Source organism: Humulus lupulus, chromosome 9 (genome assembly GCF_963169125.1).
Source record: "Humulus lupulus chromosome 9, drHumLupu1.1, whole genome shotgun sequence".
Taxonomy (NCBI): Eukaryota; Viridiplantae; Streptophyta; class Magnoliopsida; order Rosales; family Cannabaceae; genus Humulus; species Humulus lupulus.
The window spans coordinates 126,473,578-126,494,499 of NC_084801.1; positions in this window are offsets into that span (position 1 = coordinate 126,473,578).

The window sequence follows — 20,922 nt, forward strand, 5'->3', positions numbered from 1 at the left end:
CACACTTGACCTTCCCCAGGCGGTGTGGGATTGCATAGCTTTACCCGGTCTTTCCCTTTACGGATCACGGGATTCTGACGGTCACAGTATTGGCCCATCATTTTTTTTCTCTTCTCACCTTCAGCTTGATTACACCCCATAAAAAAAAAATTCACACTCTTCTTAAAATTTTGATAAGGAACAAAATTACCTATTAAATCGTTTATTTCGATAAATATATCAATCAATTCCGATTCTTTATTTTTCTATTGATTCTTTTCCGATCGAGATGTAACTACATTATAATTTATGTTTTGTATATTTTTTTTAATTACACCTTGTAGTCTTATCTTATTTGTACACACAAATATTATTTTAATAATTTTGATATATTTATTTAATTAATAACCTAGTTTTTTAAAATATTTTTGTAACACCCTACTTCCTTAGATTCGTTACTATGTGAGTTATAAATGTGTCGTTAGCTCGCTAATCGAGGTTTTAGGTCAAAAGTGTGACTAAACCGAAGTTAAACTCGTTAAATAACAAAAATTATAAATTTTGGTCATTCATTGAAATTATAGAAAGTTATACAGTTGGGATCCCCCAAAATACTGTTTAGAAAATACATTACAGCTCAAAAATACAATCGAGGTCCTCCTAAGCGACAAAACGGTTATTTACAGTGCTTTCTCCAAAATAACATTGGTCGTGGCAGCCAGGTAGGTCGAACATGTACCCATCGCTCCACGCTCTCTATACTATGGATGGTCGACCTTTTCTTTGCCCTTACCTGCACCATAGAGCACCCGTGAGCTGAAGTCCGGCAAGAAAACTCAACACAAAGCATATACCATATATATGACAATCCACAATATATAACAAACAACCAACAGGCTAAACATATAGCAGCCAACACCATCTCAGGCGCTTACCAGGCCCTGGGTTTGCGGTCTTCACCGAGAGGGTGACTCCAGCACCCTAGGAGGGTCTCGCCCTAACGGCCTACACTCAGCATGCTCAACGTTGAATCCCCGCCCCTTGCTGTACTTGGCTTCCTATCGTTCTCAACCTTCGCCGTTCCCGGCCTTCGCTGTTCACTCACAAATATGCATCACATGGCACAATATCAATAGATAATTAAACACATACTGAATATAAACATTAGGGCCACGCCCAACAATACAATCATTAGGGCTACGCCCTGCAATACAAACAATAGGGTCACGCCTTGCTCTACTGGTACAACAATTTTCTTACCTGTGTCCCGAGCTATATGAGCACCGTGATCACGAGCACAGTCCCCTAACCCGAGCTTCGTTGAAAACCTAGTCACAGCGTATTCATAATAACCATCCATCAAGTTCTAAACCAATAAATAACTTAGTAATATTAATCTAGCCTCCGGGACCTTGGATTCTACCAATTCGAGTAGTAAAATCCTTCCCGAGCCTTAACGTTTGAGTTCCCGAGCTAAAACCTTCAAATAACCATTATTTTGCATTTGAGCTGCGACCCAGCCCCTTAAGGGTCGCGGCGTGCTCAAGTCAGAGGCAAAATACCTCTCTGTTGAGGGACACTAGTTGCGGCGCACTACACCTTGCGCTGCGGCGCACCTAGGAAAACAGGGGCTTTCCAGCCTCTTTGACACACACGGGCTGCGGTGCCTGAAGAACAGGGTCGCGACTCGAGCCTCCAAACCCATAAAATCACCATTTATTCAACATATTTCTCCGAACCTAACCCATAAATTCTCACCCCAAACACCAATCAAACCCATAATTGAGCCTGGATTCCTTGTCCATACAACCTAGACATCATATCCACTTAAGAACAACTCCTTAATCTTCACTTACACTCAAAATTCAAATCAAACTCACTCTCATGCAAGCTTCCCCTCTATGGCATAATTCAATAGCAAAATTCAATAAAACAAGTTAGATTTAACCCTTACCTCTGTGGTATCTCCTCCCCTAAATTGTTTCCCTTAAGCACAACAAGTAAGATCCCTCAATTCTTCAGCCTAAGACGCTCAAGTTTCTTCAAACTCCTCAAGCACTATGAGAGGGAGAGAGAATCGTGAGATAGAGAGGGAGAGAGAGAGAGAGAGTTGGGATTCCTTCTGTTTTTCTTTTCCTTCTAACGCCCTCTTGTGCCTAGTAGTCAAAGGAGTCTAAGCCTATCCCTTTCCAAAAGTCTAAAATGCCCTTCAAGTCTATCTAAATCCTCAAGTGCTACCAAGGGCAATTTCGTCAATTTCCAAGTCCTGCTAATTCCTTGAGTGTTCCTATAAATCCCTGTTTAATCCCGACATGTACAAATCACTGCTAAATTACTATATGTTACCAGTAATTCCTGAACACATATAACATTCACAAAATACCCTTATGCTCCTCCCGAGCCGAGTATTCGACCCCGTTGTGACTATTTAATTAAACTGCTCCCTAGGACCGTCTTGGATCGTGCATCACAAATATATCACCACTCACTCGTGGTATCAATCATAATATACACAAATATTGCATTTATGCCTTCAACGGGCTAAAATTACAAATATGCCCCTAATAGCCAAATGGGGCCCACATGCATATTTAATTCACCTAAACATGCATTTATAATCACATGATCATCAAATTCATATATTAACGTAATTAAATCAATTATTGCCTTCCCGACACGCTAATCAAGGCCCTAAGCCTTATTAGCAAATTTGGGACGTTATAGAGAGGGAAACATGAGGGAGAGAAGGTGAGCTGAGAGTTCTGGTAGTTTCCTTTCCTTATAATTTCTTTCTAAACTCTCAGTACCCATAAACCATGTATATCCCTTAGCCAAAAGTCCAAAATGCCCCTTAAGTCTATCTTAACCCTCAAGTGCCACCAAGGGCAATTCCGTCATATGCCACATCCCGTTAAGTCCTCGAGTATTCCTATAAATCCCTATTTAATCGCAACATGTCCAAATCATTACTAAACTACTACCCATTACTCGGTAAATCCCGAACACCAACTGTGTTCCCAAAATACCCCTAGGCTCCTCCAAAGCCGGGTATTCGACCTCGTTGTGACTATCTAGCTAAACTGCTCCATAGGACCGTCTTGGATCGCACATCATAAGTATATCACCACTCACTCGTGGTATCAATCACAATATACACAAATATTACATTTATGCCATCAACAGGCTAAAATTACAAATATGCTCCTAATAGCCAAATAGGGCCCACATGCATATTTAATTCACCTAAATATGCATTTCTAATTACATTATTATTAAATTCACATATTAACATAATTAAATCAATTATTGCTCTCCTAACACGCTAATCAAGACCCTAAACCTTATTAGCAAATTTGTGATGATACAGTTTTTATACATTATTTATAGGTTGTGTGATAAGAAATAATGTTTATGGTTTAAAATTATATGCAAATATTTATGCTAATTTATATAAGGTTATAATTGTAAATAAATAATTAATTACACATAGTAAGGAGTGAAAAAATATTATATGCCAATAAAATCACCCATAAATAAATTAATTATTGTATTGATTATATACAAAAAGAGATATTATTATAATATTTAATTTTATTAAATGATGAGTGATAAGTTGGTAAAATTGAAATTCACATAATTATTTTTTATATGCTTGTTAATAAATTTATCAATTAGTATTAATAATTTAAATTTATTATGTGAATTATATTAATAATTTAAATTTATTAGTTTCTTTTAAAATGGTTACAACAATTTTATCTTCAATAAAAAAAGAAATAAATAAAAAACAAAGTATCCAATCCAAAATATAAATAAGAATAATGTTATGGAACATCAATAGTACTAAATATTGATGGAACATACAATTATTAGTACAATTTTATATTGGGTTGTACATATTTCATTTTTAAGTTAAAATATATAATATTTCATTGTACTCATATTATTTTTATTTTTAAGGAAGAAACGACAAAATGTGATCAAGACATCATAAGTGATTGATATCAAATATTGACTAGAATGATAAGATGGGATGTATTTTACGTTAAAATATTAATTTTTTTATTTGTTTATATATACTGTTGCTTACGTCACATATACGTATAATATTACGTCAATTGATCACATGCACTAAATTAAAGTAAAAACAAAATTCATAAATTAAATTGTTAGCCTGGACCGTGAATTCTGACTTATTGTATATTTAAATATTATAATTGCTGGGTATACCACTCATAATAATAAAAAAAAAAAATTCAAAAAAATATTGACTTTTTTCTTAATAAACTTAGTTATCACCAGAAGATAGTGATGATATATAGACATCATATTAATATATATAAAAAATTAAGTTATTGATTTATTTCTAAATTTCTATATTTTTCTCATATTAATTTCATACTATTTTTTCCTCATCTCTTTATATATTTTTTTAAAGATAATATGTATATATATATTTATGCCTAACGATAAGAAAAAAATAAATAGAAAAAGGAGTGCATAATGTTATAAATTTTATTTCATTTTAATAATAAATGAGGGTACCTTTATAAAATTTTAGATTATTAATATAATATTTCTTTTATTTTTAGATTATTAAAGGGTAAAAATGTTGTTTATAAATCGACACATGCAATAGCGAGACACTCATGACCACAAAAGGGTATTTTAGTCAAAGACATGACTTTATTACTCCATAATTATATTTTTAATTATGGTAACTCCACTTAGTCACTTAGGCTATAAAATATAAATAATTAGTGCAATGTTCAATAATTCGAAAGAAAAAAAAGTCCAATGTCAAAGAGTTTTTATTATTATTATTATTGGATATTATGTTACAAAAATTGATGTAATTAATTTTAGAATTTTTGACACATTAACTCCTAAAAAAGATGATTGGCCTATGGTGTGCTTGTGTGTCTTTGTGCAACAAAATATTTTTTCGAATTAATAGTAATTTTAACACAATGATTTCTCTAAGCGATGTCAACGAGGCAGGGAATGCACACTACAGGGTCTTTGTATATTTCCCATTTCCTATCTTCCATTTCCCATTTCCCACAAAGAGTAGTTAGGGCAAGGATTTCTCGTAGAGTCATATTTAGTTAATTGAAAACTTGTATTATTATTTTGTTTTTCTTTGATTTGTAGCAAAAAACTCCAATCTATATTGTCTTTGGCACTTAAGTCTCCAACGTCTATATTTTTGCAGCTGTTAGTATTTAACCGAGTTAGGCAAATTTTGATGTGAAATATTGCACGTGATTCTAAAGACAGGGGTAAAACATGAAAAATAAAATTAAAATTATACTTATTATGCATAGTATTACAAGAACTTTCTAATTAAAGTAGGAAGACAATGGATTGGATATATATTCATGTATAAACGCATAACTTATCCTATCTATATATATACTAGTTTGTTGTTTCGTCCCTAGGGACGAAATTCTAGTTGAAATGTTAGATCTATAATTTTTAATATCTTATCTAAAAGTGTTTATATTTTTTTGGACTATGTATTTTTTTCTATTATCTGTTTGGACCCTGTATTTTAACAAATTATTTTTTGGACCCTATATTTTGTAAAATGGTTAAAATAGAACCTTAAACTCAATTTTGATGAAGAAAAAATTAAATAGAACAAGACAGTTTTTAAGCAGAATGATTTTATTTTTGTTCTGAATTGTTAGTTTGGTAAATTATATGTGATTTTAGTTTAGAAACATTGACCAAAATTAGATTTAAGGTTCTATTTTAACTATTTTACAAAATATAGGGTCCAAAAAATAATTTATCAAAACACAGGATCCAAATAAGTAATGGAAAAAAACACAAATCCAAAAAGTTATAAACCTAAATTAAAATATCGTTTTCATCATTAAAATTAAAAAAAAATCATTTTCTTTAAACATCATTAAGCAGAGATAAAATAATACTAAAGTGCAATATAATAAAGGAAATTTACTTCAAGCGAAGTGATTTATAAATAAAAAATGTTTTTTTATAGCTTTTGTAATAAAATATATATTTCTCTTTTATGTTTGTTTTTTAAATTTTTTGTATACAAAGTATATATTTGATGTATTTTCAATATGTTTAGTATATACTTGTATCAAATTCGCATGTTTGAAAAAAAATTTATTTTTCTAATATTATAAAATTAATTAGCTTTTTTGAAGAAAAAAAATGCAAAACAAAAAAAAAATCACTTTCATCCATAATAATAAACTCTATTGAATAATATTTATACTTTGGTTTTGTTAAAAAAAACAATATTACAATTTTATCATTACATCATTCTTTTTAGTTTCAAGAATATAACAAACACAAAAATAATCAAAATTATAATTTTTTTCATATGACAAATGCATAAAATATAGGGATATTTTCATTAATACGTTTATAAGATAATTTTATTTTATTTATACGATAATTAAAGATTTATTTCATAAATATATAACTTAAAGTTTTTTTTTCTTCTAAAATTGCGGTTTGCACTTGACAATTCATAAAATTCAAGCAACAAAGAATCTCATTAGTCTACCATCATTCATTATATAAGAGAAATTTGAATTTTTATACTTAATGAGGGGTATTAAGTCAAAAAAAAAAAAAACTAGACTCTTTGATCATTTCAAAACAATGCCAAAAGTTTTGACAGTACCCAATATGCCCCTGCCACAAAAATTTCCCCCCACTTTTGATTGGGTTCTCCTCTCTCTCCACTTTCTCACTCTCACTCTCTCGGTTCAGCTCTCCCCCGCCCGAAACCCATCGAACCTAGCCCATCTCACCGCCGTCGAACCACCGTGTCTCCGTCGACCTCCCTTCAAGATCTCCGTCGAACTCCTGTTTCTCGTCTCCATCGACCTCGACCAAAACCCACGGGATTCAAGTGTACAAATGTAAGTTTTCGATGTATTTTTTATTTGATTTGTTAGTGTTAAAGTATAGGATTGTTTGTTTATGTTTTTTTTTTGGTTTTATGTATGGATTGTTGTTTGTGGTTGAGATTTTTGTTGGAATGTAGTGGGATCGTAGAATGAATTGCTGGGAATTTTTCTAGGTTTCATGAGGTTGCTCGATAGGAGTTCGATGCTGGTTCGATGGGGGACTTGGTTTAACATTTAAGGGATCCAGGTGCATGCTCGATGGTGATTCGATGCATGCTCGATATTGGTTCGATGGGGTGGCATTAAGAGTTTCCAGATGCATGGTCGATAGGGTTCGATGTATGCTTGATTTGGGTTCAATGGGGTAGGCATTTAGGGGTTCGATGGTGATTCTTAGGGTGGGCCTTAGGGGTTCCAGGTGCATGGTATGTTTGGTTCGATGCATGCTCGGTAGGCATTTAGGGGGTTCGCTGGATACTCGATGGGTCTTCGATGGGGGTGTTGTCAGCCTCTTTTCTTCTTGAATATCTACTTGCAACCAATGGGTTTGATATTCTCAGGTGGATCTTCACGAACCCAGACAGAATTGGAATACATTGATTTCATTTCTTGGTTCATGGCTTCTTGCCATTTGTCATTGTCAGAATCATTCATTGCATCTTTAAATGTCAATGGATCATCTTTGTTTGTGTCAGACACAAGCATTTGAACTTCGTGTTCATAGCGTTCGGTTTGCTTACTAACCCCCCACTATGACGAGGCTCTCTACTATTCTGACTAGAACTAGCAGTTTCCTCTTGCCGTTTTTCATTGGTTGTTGCTGGTGACTTTGCAACTTCATTCGAGACCATCTCCTCCAGTACAACCTTACTGCGAGGTTTGTGGTTATTGACATAGTCACGTTCAAGAAAAGTTGCATTTGTCGATACAAATGTTTTATTTTCTTTTGGACTATAGAGAATTCCACCTCTAGTCTCTTTGGAATATCCCACAAACATGCACACTTGAGAGCGTGATTCCAACTTCCCGGTCTTTCCTTTAAGCATGTGTGCAGGATACCTCCAAATTCGAAAATGGTGTAAACTAGGTTTACAACCATTCCATAATTCCATGGGTGTCTTCTGGATAGACTTAGATGGAACAACATTCAATATGTATAGAGCACATTGAATCGCATAGCCCCAGAATGATAGTGGTAATGATGAGAAACTCATCATTGATCTAACCATATCTAATAACGTTCTGTTTCGTCTTTCTGAAAACCATTTTTTGTGGCATTCTAGGTGCTGTGAGTTAGGATTGAATACCATGCTCACGCAGATGGTCCTCGAATTCAAAATCCAAGTACTCCCCTCCTCGATCAGATCGAAGAACTTTTAGTGATTTACCTAATTGTTTTTTAGCCTCTGCTTCAAATTCTTTGAGCTTTCCAAAAGTTTCAGATTTTCTTTGTATTAAGTATAGGTAACCATATCTTGAATAATTGTCAACGAAAGTGACAAAGTATCCATAACCACCTCTTGCTTGTACATTAAGTGGACTGCAAACATCCGTTTGTACCAGCTGAAGTGGTTCTGTAGCTCTTGAACCTTTAGTAGAGAAAGGTCTCTTGGTCATCTTGCCTTCTAGACAAGATTCACAAACAAGGAGAGATCCAATAGATAGTTCTCTTAAAGGACCATCATTTACAAGCCTATTAATTCTGTCTAGATCAATATGGCCCAATCTCAAGTACCACAGATATGTTTCACTATCAGAATCTGTCTTTTGTCATTTAATAGATCTAGGATTAGCTGTTTAAAATAATTCAGAATTATAAGCAGATTTCTCTTTAGCTTGCAGTTTATAAAGCCCATCAATAGATTTTGCATAACATATCTTAAAACCATATCTTGAAATAATAATCAAATTATTATTAAAAGAAAATTTAAAACCTTGTTCATGCAATATAGAAACAAAAATTAAGTTTCTAGAAAATCCAAGAATATAATAAATGTTCTTTAAAACAAGAAATTTATTCTTCTTAAATTCCAGACGGGTTGTTCCAACTGCTGCTGCAGAGACAATCTGACCACTGCCTACCCTCATAGTCACCTCTCCATCAGCAAGCTTCCTTGTCGAACTAAGAATCTGTAGAGAAAAACAAACATGATTAGTGGCTCCTGAATCTACTATCCAAGATGAGGAATTGTCTTCCACTAAACAAGCTTCTAACACAAGTAAATCAAATTTACCTTTCTTTTTCTCTTTTAGGTCAGCGAAATACTCTGGACAATTTCTCTTCCAGTGACCATCTACTCCACAGTGAAAACAAGTCCCTTTAGGGGTCTTCTTTTTAGAGCTTTTGGTGTTCTTGTTCTCTTTGCCTTTGGATGACTTTTTAGGCTTCTTTGAATTCTTGTCTTTTTCTTTCTCCCTGTCCTTTCCATTTCCATTTTTCCTCTTTTTGGTTTTAGCCTTTGAAGAGGATGGGTTAGAATCAACAACATTTGCTTCTCCTTCTTTCTCAGAACCTTTGTTAAAAGATTCATAAGTTTGCAATGTATTCAACAACTGTGTCATGTTATATGATAATTTGTTCATGACATAGTTGGTTATGAAACCTTTAAAAGCTGGAGAAAGCGATTGAAGTATAATGCTTACTTGAGTCCTTTCATCAATGATTGCCCCATGGATAATGACATCGTGCATTATATTGATCACGTCTAATACATGTTCTTTGACAAAAACTCATTTCTTCATTTTCTTGGTCATGTAGGATCTGGTGGCCTCATGCCTGCACTGATCTGACTACTGCCCAAACCTATCTTGAAGGGAATCCCAAATATCATAAGCATTCTCAGTGTTCTCAAACTTCTTTCTAAGCACACCGCTCATACTCGCAAGCATATAACACTTTGCTTTGTTGTTTGATAAGATCCAATTATCAAACTTTTCCCTTGCGGTTTTGGCAGTAGTAGCGGGAGGGACTTTAGGACATTCCTCAATCAAGAAAAATTTGTGGTTCTCACATATTAATACAATGTTCAAGTTTGATTTCCATTTCATGTAGTTTTCACTAGTCAACTTTTCATTTGCAAGTAAAGAAGATACATGATTTGAGCTAGACATGATTGCTGAAAATAAATAAATAAACAAAAATGAATTTATGCATAAAATAAATATCAATTATTTTCGGAATAGTAAATGTGATGAATGAATGCAACAATTAAAGAACACATAAAAAAATAATTACTAATTCCACGATTAATTAATTTGAACATTAATGGACCAGCCTTAGGGTAGGTTAGACTAATTCCAAATTAATTTTGAGACAAGTTCTCAAATTTATAAGTGAAAACTTAAATCAACATTTCTCTTTTGACTTATAAACAACCGCTTGTTTGGTCAAGAATACACTAGTCCGCTCGAAAGCCTAATGTACCTTGTGAGTGTAACCCATTATTTTAGAACAATGACTTAACTCAAGAGTGTGCCTTAGGGTCAGTCAAACTTGAAATGAATCATTAAATCCTATTCTTGAAAAAGAAGTTTGCCTTGAGAATAACATAGTTGGAAGCCTTCCTTAGAGGGACACAAGCAATGGTGTCGCGAGGCCCCCTCCATGCTACCTCAGTGCCAACTAATAATGAAGACCATGAGACTTATTGTCATAACTCCCTCTCCCATTCACTATTTTTAAGATATGTGTTTTCTCAAAACATCCTATGCTTTTTAATTGGTTTGTAAAAATACAGTGATCTATTTTTACCAAATGATATTTGTGGATACCAAAAATCCACACTAAAAGAAAAAATACATGATCCCGTATTGAAATGAGTAAGGGTCTGCGAACGTGAAAGAATTGACCCAACGAGCAACACAAGCTAAGTTATAGAGTTCAAGCTAGCCTAGAGCCTAAGGCCTAAATGCTCATATGAGGATGGGCCACACTGCGCAAAATAACCTCTATAGAAGCCAAAAGAAAACGTAACACACTCCCGAGGTAGTCCCAAGAGACCACGGATCAAATGATGGAATCTTCGATCCTCACGATAGTGGCTACATCCTAGACATGCCCATCTCGCACATATGCACTATGCTATACCATGCCTCGCGAAGCCGCCCGCGCACCTATGGGTCTCGCCCAAGCGCCATCTCGCGCAGATGCTCCAGCAGCCTCGCCCAGGCAGTGTCTCGTGCAGATGCTCCAGAAGCCTCGCCCAGGCAGCGTCTCATGCAGATGCTCTAGCAGCCTCGCCCAGGCAGCGTCTCGCACAGGTGCTCCAGCAGCCTCGCCCAGGTAGCGTCTCGTGCAGATGCTCCAGCAGCCTCGCCCAGGCAGCGTCTCGCACAGGTGCTCCAGCAGCCTCGCCTAGGCAGCGTCTCGCGCAGGTGCTCCAGCAGCCTTAGGCAGTGTCTCGCGTAGGTGCTCCAGCAGCGTCACCCAGGCAGCATCTCACGTAGGTGCTCCAGCAGCCTTGCCCAGGCAGCGTCTTGCGGAAATGCTCCAGCAGCCTCGCCCAGGCATCGTCTCACGCAAGTGCACCCGTGGCGTCGCCCATGAGCCTCACGCCAAGTGAGGTGCACCCCGCCTCGTCCATATGCCATGCACCACCATGGTCTCGTGGCTCCCATGGTCTCACACCACCATGGTCCCGTGTGACACGGGCCAGCTATTTGGGTACTCCAACTAGACGGAACGTGCGGCACTTGCAGACTCTTCAAGCTAGCAAGTCAGCCTACAACACACACCTACAGGTAAACAAACTCAGCGGTTAGCCACATGCACATCTCGGACATGCAACAGGCGATAACGAAGTATGAGCAAGCACAAAGCAAGTCATTCCTAGGAACGTCCACACAACACAAAGCACACAACAAGGAAAGTGGCACACAATGGCCCAACGAAGATAACAAACAAGTAACACATAAGCAACAAGGAAGCACACAGGGGCAAGTATGGATAAATGTTATTTCATTAATATATAGCCTTGATAGGGCAAGGGAGTACACAACTTTGGCCCCTATCTACTGATGGCCATGGTGCTTCCCTAAGTCACCAGGTCACCTCCCCCTAAGGAGCCTTCTAAGGAAATAAAGTCTTCCCAGGAACATATATGATTTTTGTCTGGGAGACATATGCAATATTACAAAACTGCCACTACCCTATCCCATGAGGTTGCTTGGTGCAAGACTTGACTAATGATCAAGCACCAAGGCATGCTCATTACAAAATGGCCCCATGTGGGTGTGCCAAAGGGGCAGCATGCCACACTCTCCCCCACTCAATCCTTCGGCGTCCTCGACGAAGTAGCTTGTAGATCTTCAATCTTCTGCGTGAGCTTCTTCAAGTCTTTCGCCCTCTCCCAGCTGATCTCGTCATCTGCGAGCCCCTTCCATTTTACCAGATATTCTTTATGCTTTTTACGGTCAGTGGTGACCGTCCTTTCCGCTAGGATTTCTTCAGGTTGACGCTTGCTCCTTGGCTGAACGATGACTCCTCCTCTGGTTGACTGGTTGCGCTCTGGATTTGCTGGATCTTCATGATACGGCTTCAAGTTGCTAACGTGAAGGATCGGGTGTATCTTCATCCAGGCTGGTAGGTCGACTTTGTAGGAAGTTAAGCCAACTTTTGAGATGATTGAGACCGGACCCTCGTACTTTAGAATGAGTCTGATGTCTTTGTCCCCTCGGAATCTCAACTGTTCGGGCCTCAGCTTGATTGACACTAAGTCACCTACTTTGAATTCCAGTGGTCTGTGCTTCTGATCAGCCCACTTCTTCATTCTTTTTTATGCTTTTTCTAAATAAGCTCGGGCAATCTCTGTCGTTTTCTTCCAGTCTTTTGTGAAGTGAAAGGTTCGCGGGTTTCGACCGCGATATTCATCCACTGTGTGGGGTAACAGTGGCTGCTGTCCATTAACAACTTCAAAAGGGCTCTTATTCGATGAAGAACTCTTTTTGAGAGTTGAAGCAAAATTGAGCTACATCAAGTAGTTGCGGCCAATTCTTCTGATTGGCATTGACAAAGTGGCGCAAGTACTCCTCCAACATCCTGTTGAATCTTTCTATCTGCCCATCTGTCTGCGGATGGTAGCTCGAGGAAATGTTCAATTGTGACCCCAAGAGATTGAACAGTTTGGACCAAAAGGTCCCAGTGAATCTTCCATCTCGGTCACTAACAATGTTCTGGGGCACTCCCCAATATTTGACAATGTGCTTGAAAAATTGTCTGGCTGTCTCTTCTGCCGAACAGTACTTCGACACTGGGATGAATGTTGCATACTTCGAGAATCTATCCACGACCACCAAGATCGCACTTAAATCTCTTGTCTTCAGAAGACTGGTGATAAAGTCAAGCGACACACTCTCCCATGGTCGGCTTGGGACTCGCAAGGGCTCCAATAACCCAGGTGTCTTGTTCCTATCGACCTTGTCTTGCTGGCAGACGAGACAGGTCTTTGTGTACTCCACTACATCGTCTCGCATTTGTGGCCAGTAGTATCCCTGCTTCAAGAGGGCATGGGTTCTCTACCACCCTGGATGACCTACCCACAGAGTGTCATGACACTCGCTTAGTAATGTCCTTCGAAAATCTCCAGCTTTTGGAACATACAAGCGCCCCCCTTTAGCCCACAGAAGATCATCCTCCACCCAGAACTGGCGAGTCTTGCCTTCTTTTACGAGCTTCAGGATGGTCCTGACAACTGGATCTTTCTCCAGGTTTTCTTTGATGCGTTCCTTGAGTGGAGTGTTCACCACGCTAGCCGAAAAACTAGCCATGATCTTTAGAGTCGCCAACTCCGCTTTGCGACTCAAGGCGTCAGCTGCCTGGTTCAAGCGTCCTGCCCTGTGCTCAAAATGGAAGTCGAATTCCGCCACAAACTCCTGCCATCGTGCCTGCTTAGGGGTTAGCTTCGGCTGAGTAAGGAAATGACTCACAGCTGCATTATCCGTCTTCACCACGAACTTTGACCCCAGCAAGTAATGCCTCCACACTCGCAAGCAATGTATAACTGCGAGGAGCTCCTTCTCCTGGGCAGTATACCTCCTCTCAGCTTCAGACATCTTGCGGCTCTCATATGTGACCGGGTGGTCCTCTTGTACTAGTACCCCTCCCAGAGCATAATCTAATGCATCCGTCTGTACTTCGAAGGGCTTGTTAATAGTTGGCAAGGCAAGAACATGATCCTTCATCATGGCTTCTTTCAAACTCCTGAACGTTTCAACACACTTGTCAGTCCACGGCCAAATCACACCCTTTTTCAGAAGCTCGGTCAAGGGTGTCGCCCTTCTTGAGTAGCCGTCCACAAATCGTCTATAGTAGTTGGCTAAACCCAAGAAGGAGCGGAGTTCTTTCACGTTTGTGGGGGCTTTCCATTCCTGGATTGCCCTCACCTTCTCCAGATCCATACGAATTCGGCCACGTTCCACAACGTGGCCTAAGAACTTGATGCTCTCCTGTGCAAACGAGCATTTCTCGCGCTTCACATATAGCTTGTTCTCTCTCAACTTCTGAAACACTTGAGCCAAGTGTTCTTGATGCTCTTCAATCATGGTGCTATAAACCACGATATCATCCAAGTACACCACCACGAACTTATCTAGATACTCATGGAATACTTGGTTCATTAGTGTACAGAAGGTAGCAGGTGCATTTATCAACCCAAACGGCATTACTCGAAACTCAAATGCTCCGCATCGAGTAACACACGTAGTCTTTGGTTCATCCCCATCTACAATCCTCACCTGATAGTAGCCCGATCTCAAGTCCAACTTTGTGAAGTATTTGGCTCCACTTAGCTGGTCGAACAAATTAGCGATCAGAGGGATGGGGTAGGTGTTGCAAACTGTCACCTTATTGAGAGCCCTATAGTCGATGCACAATCTCAAGCTCCCATCGTGCTTCTTCTGGAATAGCACCGGTGCACCAAATGGCACCTTCGACGGTCTGATGAAGCCTGCCTCCAATAGCTCTTTTAATTGCTTCCTCAATTCTTCTAGCTCAGGGGGTGCCATTCTGTATGGCGCTTTTGTTGGAGGTTTCGCTCCGGGCACCAGCTCTATCTGGTGATCAATCCCCCTCTTTGGTGGCAAGGCTTTGGGGAGTTTATCTGGCATCACATCCCCATACATCTTTAAGACCCTCGTAATTTCTAGTGGAACAATTTCTTCCATTACTTCTTCGAACACGGTGGGTACAGCTACATAAGTGGGCTCCTGCTTCTTCACACCCTTCTTGAACTGTAAAGTTGATAGAAGCTTCACACCAGGGGGTGGTTTCACCTTTGCAGGTACCATGGAATGAGTCTCTCCCATTATGAGTAAGCTTCCAGTGGCAGGAATTGGAATGGCACCTTTCTCGGTTAGAAAGTCCATTCCCAAAACTACATCGAAGTCGTCCATATGGACGACCACCAAGTCAGTCTGCCCCTCCCACGTGTCGATTTTCACTTTTACCCCTTTAGCCACGCCAGTTGTGGCCAAGGCTTTGCAGTTGACCGCTTTCATGCGGCGTGCATCTTTCTCCAGCTTCAGTCCCAGTCGCTTTGCTTCAAGTTCAGAGATGAAGTTGTGGGTGGCGCCAATATCAATCATCACGCTTTTGGCAGGCTTGCCATTGATAGCGGCATCCACGAACATTAGCCCTTTCCCCAGGGTCTTCTTCCCTTTCTCGCCATGCTTCTTGAGAGCGTTCAACAGGCGGACAACGCCCATGTGCGCATACTCTTCTTCTTCCTCTTCTCCTTCGCCCTGTTGTTCTTGGCCGATGAGGGCATTTAGCTTGCCCCGGAAAGGGCAAACTGCCGACTTATGTGGGCCTTTGCAAATCCAACACGCTAGCGGATTCTTCCCTGCAGCAGCATCTGTCCCACTGGAAGAATTGGACTCAGTTGTCCTCTTCTCTCCCCCACTCTTACCTTGCCAGGACTTCCCAGACTTCTTACTCCCGGCGCTACTTGAGTCGGTTGGAGGAGTAGCCCTTTTCGGCAGGCTGCTCTCCGGAGTGTAGTCTGTTAAGCGTTCGGCAGCAGCTTGAGCGGTGGCCAGATTAGACACCCGCTGTCTTTGAAGTTCTTGCTTGGCCCACGTTTTCAATCCCTCGAGGAAGCAGAAGAGCCTGTCCACTTCGGACATGTCTTTTATATCGAGCATCAGTCCCGAAAATCTCTTTACATATTCTCGGACTGTCCCGACTTGTTTAAGCTCTCTTAACTGGCGACGAGCTATGTAAGCTACATTTTCTGGCAGAAATTGCGTCTTTAATTCCCTCTTCATGTCCGCCCAAGATGTGATGGTACACATGCCATTCTCTATGTCATCATACTTGGTCCTCCACCACACCTTGGCATCCCCAGACAAGTACATGGTTGCCATGGCGACCTTTCCGTCTTCCAAATCGGCCCGCACGGCTCTAAAGTAATGTTCCATGTCGAAGAGGAAATTCTCCAAATCCTTTGCATCTCTGGCCCCATTATAGGGCCTCGGCTCGAGTACTTTCGCTCGGCCATACTCCATACCTATTGGCCCTGTTGCAGGGGAATTCCCAACCGCTCGCATGGTCAGGTTTACCTTGGCGGATAGCTCAGCCATTTCTTCTCTAAGCACGCCAACTGCCTCTCTGCAGTCTTCCGTCGTGTCATTTATGGAGACTTCTAGTTCCTTCAGCATGTGCTCCACTTCCGCGATGCGCTCTTCCCACCGAGGGGAAACATAAGTACTTGTTGGAGTGTTTCTTTTCTCCAACGCGATTATTCTGGATAGGAGAACATCATTCTCCTTTTCCAGCGCAGCTATGCGATTGTTTGCATTAGACGATCCTGAGTCCTGACTTGCAGAGGAAAGATCCCTGACCCTCTCGTCCAGGCCATCTAGTTCCCCTACTCGCTTCTCAAGAGCTTTGATCCTCTGAGTGTTGCTCACCATAGTGTGTTTTTGCCAAGCGCTTTCTAACTTGGCTTTGATACCAACTGTCACGGGCTGGCTATTTGAGTACTCCAACTAGACGGAACGTGCGGCACTTGCAGACTCTTCAAGCTAGCAAGTCAGCCTACAACACACACCTACAGGTAAACAAACTCAGCGGTTAGCCACATGCACATCTCGGACATGCAACGGGCGATAACGAAGTATGAGTAAGCACAAAGCAAGTCATTCCTAGGAACGTCCACACAACACAAAGCACACAACAAGGCAAGTGGCACACAATGGCCCAACGAAGATAACAAACAAGTAACACATAAGCAACAAGGAAGCACACAGGGGCAAGTATGGATAAATGTTATTTCATTAATATATAGCCTTGATAGGGCAAGGGAGTACACAGCTTTGGCCCCTATCTGCTGATGGCCATGGTGCTTCCCTAAGTCACCAGGTCACCTCCCCCTAAGGAGCCTTCTAGGGAAATAAAGTCTTCCCAGGAACATATATGATTTTTGTCTGGGATACATATGCAATATTACAAAACTGCCACTACCCTATCCCATGAGGTTGCTTGGTGCAAGACTTGACTAATGATCAAGCACCAAGGCATGCTCATTACAAAATGGCCCCATGTGGGTGTGCTAAAGGGGCAGCACGCCACACCGTGGACCCCCAAGGTGCCTCGTACCACCATGGTCTTGCGCTCCCGTGGCCCCGCATCACCATGGTCTTGCAGCTCCCGTGACCTCGCACCACTATGGTCTCGCGCCTCGCGTACTCGTATGGGGTCTAAGACCTCTAGAAGGAGCGTACGAGGAGCAATAGGAGAGACCCAAGAACTATTTTGTATCAAGCCAATAGTGGTGTAGATGACTGAGTATATCGTTCATGTTAACACGCAAGCTTTCCTACACTTAGTAGAACGTGGGATAGCTTTGAGCAGATACATGCCTTGGAGATGCGAGAATAACCATCAGGTACAAAGCACCCGTACGTGTATGGGTGCAGGACGTACGACCATGAGGAGGACAGAAGCGTGACCCTGACATCTGTATAACACAAGTAGTGGAGGTATAGATTTGTATAGAGAGTGGAAGCACTACATGCATGCCTCTGACTATGTACCAGGCCGACACCATGACCTTTTGCTCCACCACGACCTGTGCCACTACCCTGACAATATACCTATGTACAATCTTGTCCCCTGGGACCACAATGTATGAGGAGCCATTAGAGCTCCAATATAAATAGATCATCACCCCTCCAAAAAAGGGGTTGCAAAATTCATTGTATGCTGAAGCTATTAAGCAATATATAGTTTTTACTCCATTGTTGATCCGTGTTTATCCTTCCATAAGTTCATTCTAAGTTCTTATCTAAAGATCACCATAATTACCTTTGAGTTTTCCGATCTAATTTCGTTGACAAGATTTCACCGTCAACAGTTTGGCGCCGTCTGTGGGAAGAATAAGCATCAAGCCAACGTTCTTTCATCACTTCCAACAAAGAAAGATGCTAAGACGTTCAAAACGCCTACGAAAAATACAAGATGATGAGGTTCGCTGGGACGGAGTAGAGCGGAGGGATTCCAAGGGAGACCCCCCTCCACCTAAGCATGGAGGTAGACTGGAGTAACCTCTTCCCCCAAGGGAGGAGAAGGAAGCATCGTCCCCGGCTATTTGGCCCGACAGAGGTCATTCAGAGTCGCCAGTGCACCCACTTCACCGACCCCCAATGGCACCACGCTCAGAACACCAAGACCCAGGTCCATCGACGCACGAGCCAGGCAAGGATCCCAGGGTACGCTCGGTAAGTTCCAGATCAAGGACTCGCTTCTACAAAGATGAGATTCACGAGTTACATAAAAAGACTCGAAGGCTGGAAACCACGATAGAGAACATGTAGGAGGTCTTAAATGACCTACTGCAAAGAAAGTCGAGCATACCCCTTCCTAAGCATAAAAAAAGGGAAAACACTGTCCCCGTAGACGATGGGAGAACCCAAATTTCCACCAGTAAAACTCCCTAGAGGAAGACAACCAAAGCAAGGGTTCAGTCTGAGGACTCGTGAGACCCCTCAAGCAAAAAGAGGAGGGGACTAGACACCAAAATGCGAAGCCCTCGAGGCAAGATTACCACTGCACTTGGGGGACACGAAGATGACGAATAATTTGATCGTGATTCGCCCTTCACAAGGGAGATCCAGGCTGAGCAAATGCCCACCAACCTCAGAGAGCCTCGCATGACTCCATACGAGGGTACTACAGACCCAAAGTATCACTTAGACTACTTCAATAACTTGATGAGGTTAAGAGGGGTCAACAGCAGAGAAAAATGTCATTTCTTTGCTGTTACACTTAAAGTTGTTGCATACAAGTGGTTCAGGAGGTTAAGGCCAGGAATAATCAAATCATGGCAGCAATTCTCTGATGAATTTCTTCAGCAGCACCATGCGGTCAGCGATTACATTATGCCGATTACCAGCCTCGCTAACATAAAACAAGGCGAAAATGAGAGTCTGAAGAACTATATCCATAGGTATAATATGGAGGCAACAAAGATGGGAAGTCTGACCAAAGCAGAGCTCAAGATGGCTATTACAGCTGGAGTTTGTCCAGGAAGCAAGTTATGGGGTAACATGCTCAAAAGAGAAGTTTCGAATTTAGATGATTTCTTCGAAAGAGCACAGAAGTACATACGTGTGGAAGAGGGCCATAAGAACTCGTATGTTGAAGAAAGCGAACCTTCCTCCAGTCGCCCCACTACCAATACGTCTGAAGATTCCATATAGAAGGTGACATCGTGCTATAAGGGTCGCTGACCAAGTTTAAAGTTGGACGAGGACCATCTAGCCATAAAAGTCCCAACCCGAGAGGAGAGCATCTCTAAAATCATAAAAAGGTCTCAAAGTAGACGCTTGCAAAAAGGGTCTCAAAGTAGACGCTCGCAAAAGGGGTCTCAAAGTAGACGCTTGCCAAAAAGGGTCTCAACAAAGACGCTTGCAAAAAGGGTCTCAAAGAAGACGCTTGCAAAAAGGGTCTCAAAGAAGATGCTTGCAAAAATAGTACTATGCCTAATGACAAGAAGGACACTTCTCGCAAGAAATATTAAGTGCGCGCGAAAATATATAAAAGGATAACTAGAACCCAATGGGTCAACATATCCTTATAGATACAATTAAGGTGTACAAAGAGAGACCTATCGAACCCCTTCGCGTGGGCTTAAAAGGACCTCGAGCATAATAATAATGAAAAAAAGAAGAAAGAGAAGAGTCTACAAGAACGCCTAAAGGCCTCCCTATAGACTGGGGGGCAAGTGTGGATACCAAAAATCCACACTAAAAGAAAAAATACATGATCCCATATTGAAATGAGTAAGGCTTTGCGAACGTGAAAGAATTGACCCAACGAGCAACACAAGCTAAGTTATAGAGTTCGGGCTAGCCTAGAGCCTAAGACCTAAATGCTCATATGAGGATGGGCCACATTGCACAAAATAACCTCTATAGAAGCCAAAAGAAAACGTAACACACTCCCGAGGTAGTCCTAAGAGACCACAGATCAAATGATGGAATCTTCGATCCTCATGATAGTGGCTACATCCTAGACATGCCCATCTCGCACATATGCACCATGCTGCACCACGCCTCACGAGGCCGCCCGCGCACCTATGGGTCTCGCCCAAGCGCCATCTCGCGCAGATGCTTCAGCAGCCTCGCCCAGGCAGCGTCTCGCGCAGGTGCTCCAGCAGCCTCGCCCAGGCAGCGTCTCGCGCAGGTGCTCCATATGCCACGCACTACCATGATCTCGCGCTCCCATGGCCCCGCACCACCATGGTCTTGCGGCTCCCATTACCTTGCACCACTATGGTCTCGCACCTCGCGTACTCGTATGGGGTCTAAGACCTCTAGAATGAGCATACGAGGAGCAATAGAAGAGACCCAAGAACTATTTGGTATCAAGCCAATAGTGGTGTAGATGACTGAGTATATCGTTCATGTTAACACGCAAGCTTTCCTACACTTAGTAGAACGTGGGATAGCTTTGAGCAGATACATGCCTTGGAGATGCGAGAATAACCATTAGGTACAAAGCACCCGTATGTGTACGGGTGCAGGACGTACGACCATGAGGAGGACAGAA